Raw genomic sequence first — 16,766 nt, forward strand, 5'->3', positions numbered from 1 at the left:
CTGCTAGTGGGCTTGCAGCACTGGTTGTGCCACCCACAGAAGCAGCCTTGTAAAATGTGTCTAAGGTCTGCCATTGCAGAACCTGCGTGCAGTCTGGTACTGTCATGCTGACTGGGCAAAGTGCACCCACTTGCCAGTCCCTAAACCTTCCCTTTACTTCATATGAGTCACCCCTATGGTAGGCCCAAGGGCAGGGTGCATTGTAAGCATAAGGTAGGACAAGCCCTGATGTTTGTGGCATGTCCTAATAGTGAATTACAGCCATTTTCGTTTTTCACTATTGCAAGGCTACCTGTTCTCATAGACCAGAATGGGCTGTTAGAATTGTTACATTCTATGATCCTAACAGACCCAGGGAACATGATAGAAATTCGAGTTTAGTATGCCTGAACTCATAATAATAAAATACATCTTTTAGTAAAGTTTATTTTAATATTCTGTGTTTGCAAATACCACTTTTAGAAAGCTGGTATTTGCTTGCCTAACCATTTCAGCCCGCCTCTGCTATGATGTGTATCTGCTGTCTGGTTTCTGTGAGTGACAGGGCTGGGGAATTCCAGGAGACAGGCTGGGGCAGCCCGGTGGTGAATAGAGAGATTTACATCCAGATGGGTGGGAGGAGTACACCTGGCCTCTAAATAGGGCTGTGCTCTGCCACCGCAATGCTGGCTCCACCTCCTGTGGAGCGGCTGATGTCTCTGCCCTGCACTCTGAATGGAAAGGCAGAGTCATGTCAACAAAGTGCTCAGGAACTGGTTCTGGCTGGGCAAAGGCCCCTCTACCCCAGAGGAACAAAGGAATTAGGGGTATAAGTATTGGGACCCTGCTCCCAAGAAATTAGATCCTGCTTGACAAGAAGAACCTCTGCCTGAGGAGAAGGAACTGGGAAAGCTGTAAGGAGGAGTACTGTCCCTGACCAGGGGGATTGGCCTGCAGTGGTTGCCTTGCAGCTGAAGGAGAGGAGAAAGACTACAAAAGACTTTATTTCAACTTGTGCTTAAAAGATCTCCAAGGGGCTGAGTAGAGCTGGCCTCCTGTTAAGAAGTCCCAGGAACAAAAGGACTTCACCCCCAGCTTCCCCCTGAACTCTGCTGTGTGAGGTCTGCCCCTCCTAGAGTACTGGAACCAGTTGTGGGGCCTCTGGGAGCTGTGCCTGCTGTTGGGAAGCTGGCCAAGAAGAAAGAAAGCAAAGATCTTCACTTATTCATGCACAGACGGTTTAGCGAGAAACTTTCAGTCACACCGCTCGTTAGCGTGCAGAATTTTATCGCTGAGGAAATCGTCGCAGAGCCTGCTGCCGCTGAGCCCGATCAGCGCTGGGAAAATCGTCGCCCCGCTCGTTAGCGGGCCGAAATTTATCGCTACCAGCTCAGATCCCCGCTCCGCCTCTTAGCGGGCAGAATTCGATCGATGCGAACATCGTCACAGAGCCTGCTGCCGCTGAGCCCGATCAGTGCTGGGAAAATCGTCACCCCGCTCGTTAGCGTGCCGAAATTGATCGCTACTAGCCCAGATCCCCGCTCCGCCTGTTAGCGGGAAGAATTCTATCGCTGCGAACTTCGTCGCAGAGCCTGCCGCTGCTGTGTGGAATCGTCGCAGACCAAGCCAAGATCATCGCACCGCTCGTTAGCATGAGGAATTTTATCGCTGCGAAAATAGTCGCAGACCCAACCAAGATAATCGCTGGTAAAATTGTCGCCCCGCTCATTAGCGGGCCGAATTTTGCCGCATTGTGCCTTAGCGAGTAAATTTCTACCGGATAAGCTACGCCTTGATTTTCAACGCCGGACCGCCGCTAAGAACTTTATCGCATCACCAGGTACTGTGGGTTAAAACTGACGCTAAGGTGAATGATTTTGTCGCTAACCTAAGAACTCTTTCTGAAAGCATATTCTTAAACTGTGTATGTCCTTTTTGTCGTTATTTGGTCTTGTGCTAAGTTCTTATATAAAAGATCACTATTTTTGATATAAATCTAGTGTGGTGTCCATTTGTGGTGTTGTCACTGAGTTACTGTATATGTTCACAAATGCTAAACTATAACGCTCTGAGATAAGCCTTGTCTGCTCGCGTCAAGCTACCTAGAGGGTGAGCAGGGGTTATTTTAGGAGTGTAACCCCTTACCATGACTAGAGGAGAGGGTCCCTGCTTGTCACAAGTACCTACCTGTGCCAACCAGAGATTCCCAATTCTAACACTGTGTCCCTGTAGCCAGCTGCACTCCATCGTGGTCAGCCTGAACTTGTGACTTTATCCCGATCTGGTGCGACCAGATGTCAACTGTTGGCACTTTACGGCATTATTTTTCATTAAAACCTTTCAAATTGAATATTTCTCTTTCTACTGATTGGATTTGTGTCGTTTGGGTCTTGTTCTATACATTAAAAACGACTCTATTTGTCTAACTCTGTAGTGGGCATCTTTTGTGGTGTGTTCTCACTGTGTTCCTGTTTGAAGTGTTGCACAAATACTTTACACATTGCCTCTGAGTTAAGCCTGACTACTCTGTGCCAAGTTACCCGAGGTTTGGGCACATGTTAATTCAGGGTTTCCTTATGACTTCACCTTGAGAAGAATTGTGGCTGCTGCTTGAAAAGGATTCATCCCCCTCAACCAGTAACCCCAGTTCTTACAGACTTGTATTGAAGTATTTTTAGTATTCGTGGCGCATCTTATTTGGGTAATCTTCTGGCGTTTCTTTGTCTTGTTCAGGATTTATTTTTAAATAATGCTGTGTATCATCAGTGTGATGATGGGTATTCAGGCCAATGTCTCTCAATGTTTCCTCAAGTGGACAGACATAGATAGAAAAGTGTTGGGGCCACTGGGGAGCCTTGCAGGATGTTGAGGGGCAGGTGGAGTGATTTTCCATTTTTACTGTGTCGGACAGTTCAACGGTGGTGGGTCACACTTATGAGCTTCAGAGCCACGCCTTCCTTGTTTTCTCTGCAGTTTTTATGGTACCTACAGGGAATTACCATTCACTGTGGGGACAATAAAAATGGGTCAGAAAACGAGGGAGGCGTAGCCATGAAGCACATAAGGACTTGAAGCTCATAAGAAAAATGTACACCTCTGTATTAGCAGCTGCCTGAGGCAGCCAGTGACAGTATTTGATGGCTGGCACAGGCACATGAAAAAAGACAATTTGTCCAGGGCCGGTGAAGTCCCCACTCTAGCCTTAGAAGCCGGGTTCGCTTCAGTGCCCCCCCATTTGCGCTGTTCTGAAGTTTCTCAGATAAAGGTCATGCTGGGCGCTGTTAGCTTAAGTCCAGTGGTGCCTGAGGCTAGAAGACAATCACCTGCTACAGAGTTGTAAAAGGGTGGGTTGAAAAGCAGGAGACTGGAGCGGTCCAGGGCTGTTTAAAAAGAAGCCAAAAACGTGGTTCTTCTCGATAAACTGAGCTTGCCTTCTCTCTGGCTTTCAGCTTGTACCGCGCCGGGACACTCCCTGGAGTGGCTGCGTGCAATCTAAGTCCCCTTCCATATCATATCACAAAACCTGGTACATGCGACTGCACAGGTTCGAGGTTTCATTTACATGCTCCAGTGCTTTTTGAAGCAGGAAGGGGCTGTGTGGCTGCCCGAGGGTAAATGGAGCAGCAGGAGGCAGTGAGGTACACAAAGAAAATGCTTTTAAATGTTGTGTACATGCATGCGGCTGAGAGTGTATGTCTGTGAGAGGGAGAGTCTTTCTGTGTATGCCTGAGTGTGTCTGTGTATCTATGTGTCTATGTGTGTGTAGAATGAAAGTGAGTAGAGTGAGTGATGAAGTTAGAGCGGATGACAGTGAGCATGAGAGAGCCAGAGTGAGTGATAGTAAGGGTGAGTGAGAATGAATGAGTGATGATGGTGACAGAGTAAGAGTAAGTGCAAGTGAGTGAGTCAAAAAAGTAAGAGTGAGTGCAACTGAGTAAATGAGAATGAACATGAATGTCAGAGTGAGCGAGAGTATTGTATTGTATTGTATTGTATAATCTTTTGTAAAGCGCAGTCTGCCACCCTACGGGTATCCTGGCGCTGAGAGACTATGACAGCATAAAGCGGCACAGAACGAATAGCCAGTGGTCAAGATCGATGCCAACTATTTCTGGCGAAATAGCCACGTCTTGAGATCTTTCCTGAAGCCCAACAGCGTTTTGGCCTGACAAAAAAGTTAGTGTAATGATGGAGAGTGAAAAAGTGATCGAGAAGTAGAGTAAACGGAAATAAGAATGAGTGAGAAAGATGGGAGAATAAGTGCAAGTGAGACTGACAATGAGAGTGAAGGAATGTGAGTATTACTGTGACTGAGAATGAGTGAGTGTGAATGGCAGTGAGGGTGACTGACTCAGAGTGACTGAGAATAAATGAGGCTGAGTGAGTAAGAGCCAATGCGAATTGGTGAGACTGAGTGAGACTGAGTAAGATTGAGTTCAAGCCAGTCTGAGTGAGTAAGTATGAAGGAGAGTAAAAGTGAGTTCATTTGTGAATGAATGTGAGACAATGTGAATGAACGAGACTGAGTAAGAATGAGAGAATAAGTGTAAGTGAATGTGAGAGCGAGTCTGTGCAAATAAGTGACCGTGGGAGAAAAAAAGAGTGAATGATAATGAGTGAGAGGGAGAATATGAGTGAGGGAATGTAAGTGTGTGAGAGTGTGTGAGTAAGTGAATGTAAGTGAGTGTGAGTGAGAATGTGGTGTTGTGCTTGTGAGTCTGGCATGCTCTCTGCCATACTGAAGGTAATTCCTGGCTTACAGAGACATCCACTGCAACATGCTGGCTCCAGCATACTGGAGGTAATTCCTGGCTTACAGAGACATCCACTGCAACATCCTAGCACCAGCATACTGGAGGTAATTCTGTGCATAAGTGGACATGCCAAAACATGTTGGCACTAGCATACTAGAGATAATAGTTGGGACGGCATGCTAGAGGCAATACTTGGTACTGGCATAATATCGGTAACAGTGCACTGGCATACTAGAGCAATGCTTCACTCTGGCATGCTACAGGTAATACTTAGTGCTGGAGTACTAGCGGTAATAATTGGAATATTAATTCAGAAACCCTAGGCAACAGCTGGAATGTGTAATTCTTGGCATAAGGCACTCATGGCAAAATACTTGACACTGGCACACCAGAGGTGCATTTTGGCATTTAGACCACCCATGGAAAAATGCTGGCATGGGCATACTGGAGGCAATTATTTGTATGTGGGGCATCCAAATCTAAATGCGGGTGCTCCCACATTGTAGATATTTCTGGGCAGATGGGAGGGCAACCAGGAATAAAGCTTCCCCAGTCATACTACTGGTGGTGATTGACATACGGGTCATCCCTGGTATATAGATGACTTAAATGGCCAAATTCTCTCTGGAATATTATCTATAATTTTTGGTATAAGTGGGCACTAGTGGCATATCGGAGGCACCCATGGTTAAATGCTGTCCCTGTCACAATGGAGGTCATTTTTGACATACAGGAGCGCCCATATGATGTTTTGAAAAAAACATCTTAACTCCTTGAGAGCATCATGGTTCGTTGGTTTGCCACATCATAAAAGGACTTCAGTGTTTAATGACTGCTCTTTCAAAGTCTATGGCTTTTGAGAAACTTTATCTTAAACTTGTGCCTTTGAAATGCACTATTTGACCACAATTTTGAAAGATTTTCTCAAGATTAGAATCCCCCAAACCCTCTAATAAGAAGTCAAGCTTGCTTCGCTCACTGGAACTCAAGTCAAGTACTGGCCCGCACCACTTTGAGAGGTCACCAGACTTCACCGCCTCTCTCTCATGTTACCGCTGACCCAAACTGAAACTTTGTCATTAATCTTCGTCTGGTTCTGAAGGGTGGTGATGAGGAACTTGTGATCTCCTCTATCAAAGGTTATTGTATGGTCAAGTGAGACTATTATACAAAATTCTCCTTTATCCCATATCTTATGAGCATCAAAAATCACTGTTCGGGTTGCTGTTCTCTGCTTCAACCCTACCTGAACCCACATTGGTGTTGATATTTTTAATATGATCTTTCATTTGAAATTTAATGACTCTTTGTAGTGTTTGCCCAGAAAGGGTGGAAGGGTTATGGCTCTGAAATTATTTGTCTGCTCATTGATTCTCTCAGCTTGACTCAACCTGCCCACGTTGCAGATATATTTTGAAAGTTCTCAGCTCAAAGGAGCAGCAGCAGAGTTGAAGCCATTGGTGTTATCTGTGGCTCCTGTGAGGCTGGGAGAGGGCATTCTTGTGAGGAAGTTAGTGTCCTATTAAGAGGACTCACAAATGATGCCATGATAGTCCCATTTGTTCATACATTTTCCTTATAATTTCCGGAAATGGGGCAGTAATAGAAATGTTTGCCTTCTATAATTGCACATCTGGTGAGAGAGTAGAAGTGAGGTGACCAAAATATGCACCTCCATGCTGTATTTGTTATCCAGATGTTAGGGTAGAAGTGAGCTGTCTACACCCTGCTGTTCATATGTTCCTGGAGGTTGGATGGAGTGGAGTTGGAAGTTGTGCCGTACGGCTCATACTTTCTCAGTAAAAACTGTGCGATTCTGGAACAACATAAATGTCAAAATTGTGCCAGACTGATTCCGTGCACACCCTCAGGATATGTTGGCCTGTAGTCCTGATAGCTCACAGTGCACATCTGTACCCAAAACCTATTCAGGTAACATATGGATTATGCAACCTCAGAGCAAGACAACCCTGACTCCCCAAAGAATCATGGTAACAGATCTGGAACCCTTTTGTTTGGTTACTCATGCATACCCCAAAAAATACACAAGAAATACACAACCTGCAATTTCAATATTTATTGAAACATTGTGATTCTTGAGTGCAATATGTGTGCTGTGATAATGAATAGAAGGAAACAAAACAATGTAATTAGCATTATGAGAATAGTGAAAAAGATAAATAGTTCCACCATTATGCTATAACTGTGGACATATACTGGTACGTAGGTAATGAGATATAGTGTGCACCTACCTAGCTCTTCCTAACCTAGTTCGCCTAGGATTAGTGAATCTGCCAAATGTCTTTCGGGTGATGTAGCTCCCCATGACCTGTGGGTAAGTGTCATCAGGGTGCACATCTCGGTCGAAAGCTGGGCATCCCTCCTTACAGTGGGAAACAGGAATCAGCTGGGCTGAAATTCCAACATGCAGCGTCCTTGCAGTGTCAGTGAAAGGCTCCTCTACCTAAACAAGGAAGTGATGACGCTTATATACTAAACATCCCCCATGCTGCCATGCCGAAGCCCCAGTCAGGCCACTATTGTTTATGCTATTGTGATAGCTATGTTGCTTACCAGACAATAACAAACAACCTTTGTGTTGTGAACTTTATCCCTTGTACTGAATGTTCAAGGTATTGTGATAGTGTGCCTACAAAGTGGAAATGTAAGCAATGCAGTTTTGGAGAATATTATCCTGCACAGACACGCAAGAAAATGTATGTCAAATGTCACTGTGGTAAAGAAAGAAACATGAGCATGTAAAATGGTGGTGTTTCTACCCGGACCTATCCTAACCACATGACAGTTGTATTGACACCCCTTGCTGTAATGGTTTACCATGTGGCAGAGTGAATTGCATCTGAAATGTTTAGAAGAATCACTCCTGATGAAATTAGTTATGCAGAGGAAAGGTGAAAGTTGGGGATAGTGGAAGGGCCATCTTCGGCTGTAATTGTTTACCAGGTGGAAATAGGGAAGTGGTGAGATAGTGGAAAGGACACCTCAACTGAAATCATTGACCAGATGGGACAGCTGAAGTAGGGTGTTTAGAAATGACATGAGCAATAAATCTTTACCTGGATTGAGACTGGAAGGAACACTGCATGCTTCATTTACTAACCTGGATCGAGAGTGTAAGTGGGGTGATTAGAAGTGCACCCCACTGTATGTTTGTGTCTTAACAGGGAGGCAGAGGGGTTTTTAGAAGGAAAATCCTTTGGTTTTCCCTTTGGGAAAGTGGAAGTAGGAGGTTCAGGAGGGAGACCACATGCTGTGATACCTTACCCGGAAAGAGATAATAGACGTCTGGTGTTTGGAAGGGACATCCCCTGTTTAGCTGTTTATATTGAAGGAGGGTAGTAGTGGTAGAAGGGCCAATTGCTGTAATAATTTTACCTAGCTGATGAGTGGAAGTTGGGCTCAGGTTAGATGTAGGCCTGGGTGTTATTCAAATTAGGGGTCCTTGAACATGCCTGTATGGGTGGTGCAACAGGTGCCATGCCAACGTCACTGATGATGTTTTGTACTTAAAACGAAAAAAACACACAATTTCCTTCATGTGACTCAGGTTCAGATATACGACCCTAAATTGCATGCGCAAACGGATTTGCGACCCGTTTACGCATGCAAAATTGTCCAGGGCCATGTACAATTCCTAACTAGTGAGTCGCAATTTATTTGCAATTAGGAAGGGGCGTTCCCTTCCTAATTGCGTCCGCAAATCAATGTATGAATGTTTTGTGACCGCAATTGTGGTTGCAAAACTCTTGCAAATTACCACCCTCTTCAAGAGGGTGATAATGCAGTCGCAATTTGGAAGGGGTCCCCAGAGACCACTACCTGCCCTTAAAAAATGAAACGAAAACGTTTAATTTTTATTTTTTAAATGCATCCCGTTTTCCTTTAAGGAAAACGGGCAGCATTTTTAAAAAAAAACCCATTGAGAATCGCAAACAGTACACACTGTTGTACATGGCAAATTGCACCTCACAAATTGCGACTCGCAAATGAGTCGCAATTTGCGAGGCGCAATTTTGCTGGTTGTACATCTGGCCCTCAGTGTTCAGAATTCCAAGCTGCTCTTAAAGTCCTAATGAGGTCTCATTTAAAGCATGAATCCCAGTCAGGGCTCGAGGAGGCTGGTCACATTCTCTAGAATGTCCCCCTCTGTCACTCAGTGTGTATGGATTACAAGAATAGGTAGTGCGCTGGCGGGACCAGGGTTAGGACCCTGGTGAGTTGGTTTCCATGTACCATGTCGCAAAGTGTATGGCTGCTTGTCTGGGATAGGAAGCTCTGACCGGGCACCAGGTCAAAGCCCTGGCAGGCCCTGGGGGAAAAACCCTGAGCACAGGGCTCCCTTCCATGGCCCACCCCGTCACATTGAGCCTGGGATGGGAACTCTCTTGCATGCTCAGTATAAGAAGCTCAGACTGGGCCCTGAGTCCGAGTTCTGAATGGCTCAGGGGTGAAAGCCCCCAGCCCTAGGCTCCCTTCTCCAGCCCATCATGCCGCAAAGTGCCTGGGACGAGGTCCCACAGACCCAGTCTCCAATACGTTTCTGGGTTTAAAAGCTCTGACAGGTCCCTGTCAGGCCTGGGGGTGAAAGCACCCAGTCCGGGGCTTTCTTTTCCGGCCCACCATGTTGCAATCTGCCTGGAAGAGATCCCAGAGAACCAGGGAGGTCTCCCCTGCTTGTCCTGGTTCAGAAGCTCGGACCAGACTCCTGGTCAGAGCTCCAGCTGGCCCTGGGGTGGGAGCCCCTGGTATTGGTGACCCTTCTATGGTCGTTTATGTCTCAAAGTTTCCCAAATGGAGGACCGGGGAGGCCTCCCCTGGATGACTTGGGATTAGAAGCTCTGACCAGGTTCTGGGTCAAAGCTACGGCTGGCCCTGGGGTGGAAACCCCCAAACCTGGGCTCCCTTCTGTGGCCCACCGTGTCACAAAGTGCACAGAATGAGGTCCTACGAAACCAGGAAGGTCGTACCTGCTTGCCTGGTATTAGAAGCTCTGCCAGGCACTGGGTCGGAGCTCCAACTGGCCCTATGGTGGAAGCCTCCAGACATGTGCTCCCTTCTCAGACCAGTGGGACTGTAAAGTTCCCGCTATGGGGTCCAACAGGCCTAGGGAGGTCTCCCTTGCTTGTTTGGGTTCAGAAGCTCTGACCGGTCCCCATGTTTGAGCTCCTTGAGTCCCCCCATTGCTCCTTGCCTTATAAGCAGCTTGGGCTTCAAGAACCCGGGCCTTAACGTGTCCTGGTGCCCTTCAAGGGTGAGAGCAATGCTTATTCAGAAGTCACGGTGTGACCATATGGCTGTCCAAATACTGGCATCTGTTCGCTCCGAGGCCCGTACATTTGGTCATGGGCATGCCCTGATGGCCTATGGTACGCCCTGATGGCCTGGCTGCCCTGGAAGTCCTGATGAGGTCTCATTTGACTCTTCGAGCCCAGACAGGGCTAAGGGAGGTCGGATTCATTTTCTCTGATGACCTCTCTATCACTTCGTATGAACAGATTATAAGAAGATTTGCTTCAGAGTAGTAGGGACAGAGTATTCAAGACCCCCTTATTGTCTGGTTGTTCTCATCCGGGTGCTGACAGGGGCTGGGTAGGGCCCTCGGGGAGGGGCCCAGCTGCCTAAGTCTGCAGTTGCCTTCCAGCTCTGTCCCATGGACCTTTCCTCTGAGCGTTGCTTCTTAGAGAGCAGGCAGGAATGCAAAGCTGACATCCCTGTGCAGGGCAGCCTAGCTTGGGCAATTTAGCCAGCACTGTACTGTGATCGCGATGACTGGACTTACCTGGAAGTCCCGATGACAGCATATTTGAATCTCCAAGCTCAGCTGAGGGTCCATGAGGTCAGATATGTTTGCTCTGATTGCCCCTTTTTTATTCACTGTGCATGGATTACAAGAAAAGGAGGTGGCCTCTCCCGAGATTATTAGGAACACCATAGTTTGCCAGTCTTTCTTCTAGGTGCCTCAAGGGATAGCGTGACTCACCCTGGAGTCCCAAGGACTTGAGTCTGTGGCTGCTTTCCAGCCCTTCCTGATGAGCTTTTCCTCTGAGCCCTGCTCCCTAGAGAGCAGGCAGGAATGAAAAGCTACCATTCACACACAGGGGGGCATGCTCTGCCCCAGTCTAGTCAATACTATACTCTAATTGATTTGATTCAGAAGCTCTGACCTGGCACTAGACCAGAGGTCTAGCTGGCCCTGGGATGGATGCCCCTTGCATTGGGTTCCTTCTCCGGGCCACTGTGTAGCAAAGTTCCTGGGCAGGTTCCCTTGCTATTCGGGTTCAGATGACCAGACCCTAGTGAGCACTCCATGAGCCCCCCACCAGGGCCTTGCCATTTCAGCTTGGGCTCTAAGAACCCGGGCCTCAGAATCCCTGTCCTCTCCAAGGTTGAGTGGAATCCTTTTTCATAAGACACAATGCCACCAGATGGCCATCCTTAGAATCTGGTTGTGCTCCATGTGTTTCTACTGTGCACCGACCGCCAGGCTGACCTGGAAGTCCCAATGAGGGCTTATTTGACTCTTTGATTCCAGTCAGGGCTCCAGGAAGTTGGGTGCATTTTCTCTGAAAGCCCCCTCTATCTCTTGGTGTGCACAGATTACAAGAAAGGGGGTTAACTTTGCCATGGATTAGTAGGGACAGGGTACCTGGGACCCTCATGTCATCTGGTTCAAGTGCTGCCCTGGTCTGCGTCTGCCTTCGAGTTCCATCTGATGGGACTTTCCTCTGAGCCTTGCATCCCACAGAGTGGGCAGGGATACAAATCTGACATCCTTGTGCGGCGCGGCCCGCTTAGGCTGGTTTAGCCAGAACTGTACTGTGATTGTGATGGCAGGGCTGACCAGGACGTCCTGATGCAGACTCCTTTGACCCAGGTCCTGCCAGGGCTCCAGGAGATTGGATGTGTTCACTCTGATAGCCCATTTTCACTTGGTATGGATGGATTACAAAAACGGTAGATAGCCTTCCTCTGATTATTAAGGACAAGGTATGTCCCGCTTGTCTTCTGGTCTTTCTCCCAGCTGCCACAAGGTCCTGGGTCAGTCCTCCTGGGAGTGTCAGGGGCCCGAGTCTGTGGCTGCATTTCAGCCCCTCCAATGGGCCTCCCCTCTGAGCCATGCTTCCCAGAGAGCAGGCAGGAATGCAAAGCTGACATCCCTGTGCAGGGAGTCCTGCTTGTGGTCCGTTAAGCCACTACTTTACTCTGATTGATTGGCTTCTTTGTCTATTTAGGGATGGACTGCTTGGCCAGTCACAGCTGTTGTTTCAAGCAAAGAACTTCTATCCCTTCTGAATGTCCGACTTGAGGGTCTGTCTTTTGTGAAAGTCATTCAGCAGAGGAGAAGGCCAAAACATCCTGGCAGCTTGTGACGTAGTCTGACCAGAGTGGATTGGGTTGGGTGGCACTAGTCCTGGATGCTGCACGATGATCTGGGCCCTGCGCACCTATTTGTTGCCCTTCACCCAGTGTATTTATGTAGCATCTCTGAATGATCGTTCCAGGGCCCATCATACCCTGGCCAGGACAGAGTACCCCTATGTCCTTACAGGCTGCACCTTGGCTCGCCCCTCACTTCTGTTGTTGCAGAACAGACTGGGTCTGACGGTGCCTGTGTGACTGCCCTGCTCTCCCACCCCCCTTGCAGGCAAGTACGGGCTCTCAAAGCAGGCCCCAGAGGGGTGTGAAGGTGGGTCCAGGACAGGAAGCAGCACCTCTACCCGTCCAGCAGGCACAGCCATCTGGTGGATCCTACCAGTGGCGTAACATTTGTCTCAAAGAATAAACCATGCATGTGTCAGTGCGCATGGCAGGTTCAGTGAAACTGGAATAGCTCATTAAATTGGTTACAGTTCCTTGTAGTGCTCCATCTGTTACTTAGATAAATGTGATAATTCTAGAGCTCATCCATGCCAACCAGAGCAGACCTCCAGTGATGGGTGCATTTATCAGACTAAAACCAATCCAGGCTTACCTGGTCACCTTGGTGACTCTCGATAACCTTGGGATGATCGCACGTCTCCTTGACAGAGACTATACATACAGTTATCTGACCTATCATCTTTCAATGGTACTTTTGGTGCCAACCATAGTGAACACAGTTGACGGGGAATAAGGATTCGATTCCGGAGAGGGAGGCAGAGAAACAGCTACCACATCCAAGGAAGGCAGCAGACATGCAAATTACCCACTTCTGACCCTGAAAGGTAGTGATGAAAACTAACAATGCAGGACTCTTTTTAGGCTCTGTTATTGCAATAGGTCCACTTTAAATTCTTTAGCGAGGATCCATTGGAGGGCAGTCTGGTGCCAGCAGCCGCTGTAATTCCAGCTCCAATAGCGCATATTAAAGTTGGTGCAGTTAAAAAGCTTGAAGTTGGATCTTGGGATAGAGCTGGCGGTCCACCGTGAGACAAACTACCGCCACTCACAGCCCCTGCCTCTCGGTGCTCACTTGATGGTCTTTACTGAGTGTCCTGGGGGTCCAAATTAGAGTGTTAAAGCAGGTCGGTCACCTGAATACTTCAGCTAGGAATAATGGAATAGGAGTCCAGTTCTATTTTTTGGCATTCAGAACAGGGGCCATGATTAAGAGAGGCATTCGTATTGTGCCGCCAGAGGTGGAACTATTGGACCGATGCAAGACAAACCAAACTGAAAGCATTTACCAAGAATGTGTCCATGAATCAAGATCTAAAGTCTGAGGTTTAGAAATTGATTAGATGCCAATCTAAATATGACTATAAACGATGCTGACTAGTGATCCAGCATTGTTATTCCAATGACCAGCTGGCAGCTTCCGGTAAATCAAACTCTTTGGGTTTTGGGGGGAGTGTGTTTGAAAAGCTGAAACTTAAAGTATGCCACCAGAAGTGGGGCCTGTGGCTCCACACGAAAAACCTCACCCTGCCGGAACACAGGAAGGATTGATAGCTCTTTCTCGATTCGATAGGTGGTGGTGCATGGCAGTTCTTAGCTGGTGGAGTCATTTGTCTGGGTAATTCCGATAACAAACAATATTCCACCATGCTAATTAGTTACATGACCCCCGGTGGTTGGCGTTGTATGTCGTAGAAGGACAAGTGGGGTTCAGCAACACAAGATCAAGCAATAACAGGTCTGTGATGCCCTTAGATGTCTGGTGTTACATGCGTGCTACATTGAACGATCTGCATGTATGTACCCTTTGCCGACACGTGCGGGTAACATGTTGAACCCTGTTTCTGTTAGGGATTGGCGATTGCAATTATTTCCCATGACCGAGGATTCCAAGTAAATGCGGGTCATAAATTCATGTTGATTAAGTCCCTGTCCTTTGTAAACATTGCCCATCACTACTACCAATTGGATGGCTGAGTGAAGTCCTTGGATCGGCCTGACTGGGATGGGCAATGGGTCTGTTGGACCACTGAGAACATGATCAAACTTAACTATCTAGAGGAAGTAAAAGTCTTTCATAATCAGATATGTCAGAAGTGCAGTAAGAAATAGGCAATACTAATTGCTAGAGAAGTACGGGAGGGTGTTCTCTCTCTATCTAATCTGTGATTCATGTTTCTGGAAGGGCAACTTGTAGTGTAGTTGCACTCTGGGACAATCTATGTTTTGTTGAACACGAGACCGTTTGACGCTGATGGGCAGAAATATTGACCTACGTGAGCCACAGGAAGATGGCACAAGAATAACCAAAATGCCTCGTCATCTAGTTATTGATGAGCATGGATGGATGAATGAGAGTCCCAATGTCCCTAGCATCTATCTAGTAAAACCACAGACCATGAAATGGCCGTAGCAGAATCATTGGGGAATTAAGTTTTTGTCGAGCTCGAGTCCACTCTGTCAATGTAAAGAGACATGAGATGTGCAGGATAAGTGGGAGGCACTTGCTCCGCCGTTGAAATACCACTACTCTTATTCCTCGCTCTCATCTCATCCGTGGGGCTCTTGCTTCTCGCTTCAACTACCAGGGGCCTGCCGATTGCGACCCGCTCCAGTGACAGTGGCACATTAGGCCTTTGGCTGAAGCGGTCCACCTGTCAAACTGTAACGGAATTTCCCTAAGGTGAGCACAGAGAGAATACAAACCGCCCATGGAGCAGAAGGGCAAGACCTTGCTAGATCTCGATTTTTAGTGTAAATACAGACCATGAAAGAGGGGCCTCAAGTCTTTTTGACTTTTTGAGTTTCAATCAAGAAGTGACAGAAAAGTTACCACTTGGATATTGGCTTGTGGTGGCCAGGCATTCATAGCAATATCTCTTTTTGATCCTTTGATATTGGCTCTTCCGATCATTGTCAAGCACAATTCACCAAGCGTTGGATTGTTCGCCTTCTAATAGGGCACGTCTGCTGGGTTTAGACCATCGTGAGACAGATTTGTTTTCCTTATTAATGATGTGTTGTTGCAATACTAATCCTGCTCAGTATGAGAGGAACCGCAGGTCTAGACAATTGGTGTACGTGCTTGGCTGAGAAGCCAATGGGGCGAGGCTACCATCTGTGGGATTATGACTGAATGTATTTAAGTCAGACTCCCGCCAAAACTCTAACAATACTGCAGTGGAGTCTCGGTTGACCTAGGACAGCTGGCTTCTGGGCTGGTGCATAGAGCCACTTGTCGTTAGTGCACAGCATATTCGTGGAACACGTGGTGCTAAATCATTAGCTGACAACATGATTCTGGTTCAGGATTTTGTGAGTAGCAGAGCTGCTAACTCGCTGCGATCTATTGAAAGTCATCCTCTGAGACAAGCTTTTGTCTCCCCCTTTGGGTGTCTGCGCCCATGGGGGGCCCTCTGCTGCCAAGCCAGTGGGAAGAATGAGGTGCAAGCCCATGGAAGGGTTCCTCCATCATGTGCAGTGAGGCACGGGGGCCTTCTCCTCCCATACTGCATCAATGAGTGCAGGGAGGGGGGAACAATCCCTCACATGTCAGCAGGATGACCAGATGGACAGAGCAGGCCTTTGTGGAGTCACCTGGAGTCAGCTAGAAGCTGGTCGGTTGCTCAAGCAAGAAGCCTCCTGAGTGCTGACCTCATTGTCGGCCATTGCCTGGGCACTCTGGTCATCAAGTCGGCTGGAGCCATCTGGTCGCCGGGCTGGTATACCAGATGACCAGCCAGTGGCTAGCCAACCAGAAAAACAGTTGGGTGTTGGCTGACCAGAAGACCAGCATGCTGGCCGCCACAGCTGACTCAGACTTGTGCCTCCCCCCAGGTTCTGGAAGCCCCTGTTTGTGGGGGACTAATAGTATAGGAAAAAAGGCTTTCCAGGTAGGCGCAAGAGGCGAGGTGGGTTGTCTGGGGGCTTAACCCTCCTTAGCTGTCAAGGCTTGGGTTCCAGGAAGGTGGAAGGCACAGACCCAGGGCACACTTAGCCAATGGACTGTAGTGACAGTCCCAACCCAATGCAAGATGGCTGCAGGCTGGCAAGGACTTTCGTGCCCCTCTGGGGAGTGGTGTAGAGACTGAACCCAACATGAAAGCCCGTGGCAGGGTGGCGTAGGAATGGGAAGAACCTGGGGCTCCTGAGGGTTGAACAACCAACCTTAATTCCCCTATGTGAGGTGGGCAAAGTCATGGGTCCACACTCCTTCACTGGACAGGGCCACCTTCCCTACCCTGGCCATGGTGGTGGCGAACCAGGGAGGAGTATGGGGGTCCTGCTGCCTGAACAGCTCCTGTAAATCCCCCCGTATGAGACCCGGTGACCGCAGGCCGATGGTGACAAGCAGCATGCAGAGCCTCCTACCCTGCCTGCTTACCCCTGTGGAGCCCACTCCCAGGGGTTTTCAAGATTTTAAGATCTCACTAGGTAGCTTGTCAACTTCATGTTGGCAATAACGTCACTTGTGAAGTTTCATTCCCAAGGCCGATCCAACCAATGGACAAGTATGGGTTTTGCAACTCAGTGAACTACGTCACCAATGTGGCCTAATTTGAATCAAGTCCAGGCCTAGTTGGAAGGGACATCCCCTGCTGTAATAGTGTAAGTGTGGCAAGAGTGGAAGTGGAG

The 16,766-nt window shown here is 47.9% G+C and overlaps 1 pseudogene; it reads left to right on the plus strand.

The window, feature by feature from the left end:
* Positions 1–12,490: 12,490 nt before the first annotated feature.
* Positions 12,491–14,235, plus strand: LOC146786179 (18S ribosomal RNA; annotated as a pseudogene).
* The last annotated feature ends 2,531 nt before the right edge of the window (positions 14,236–16,766 follow it).

The sequence above is a fragment of the Triturus cristatus genome, chromosome 11 (assembly GCF_964204655.1).
Source record: "Triturus cristatus chromosome 11, aTriCri1.1, whole genome shotgun sequence".
Taxonomy (NCBI): Eukaryota; Metazoa; Chordata; class Amphibia; order Caudata; family Salamandridae; genus Triturus; species Triturus cristatus.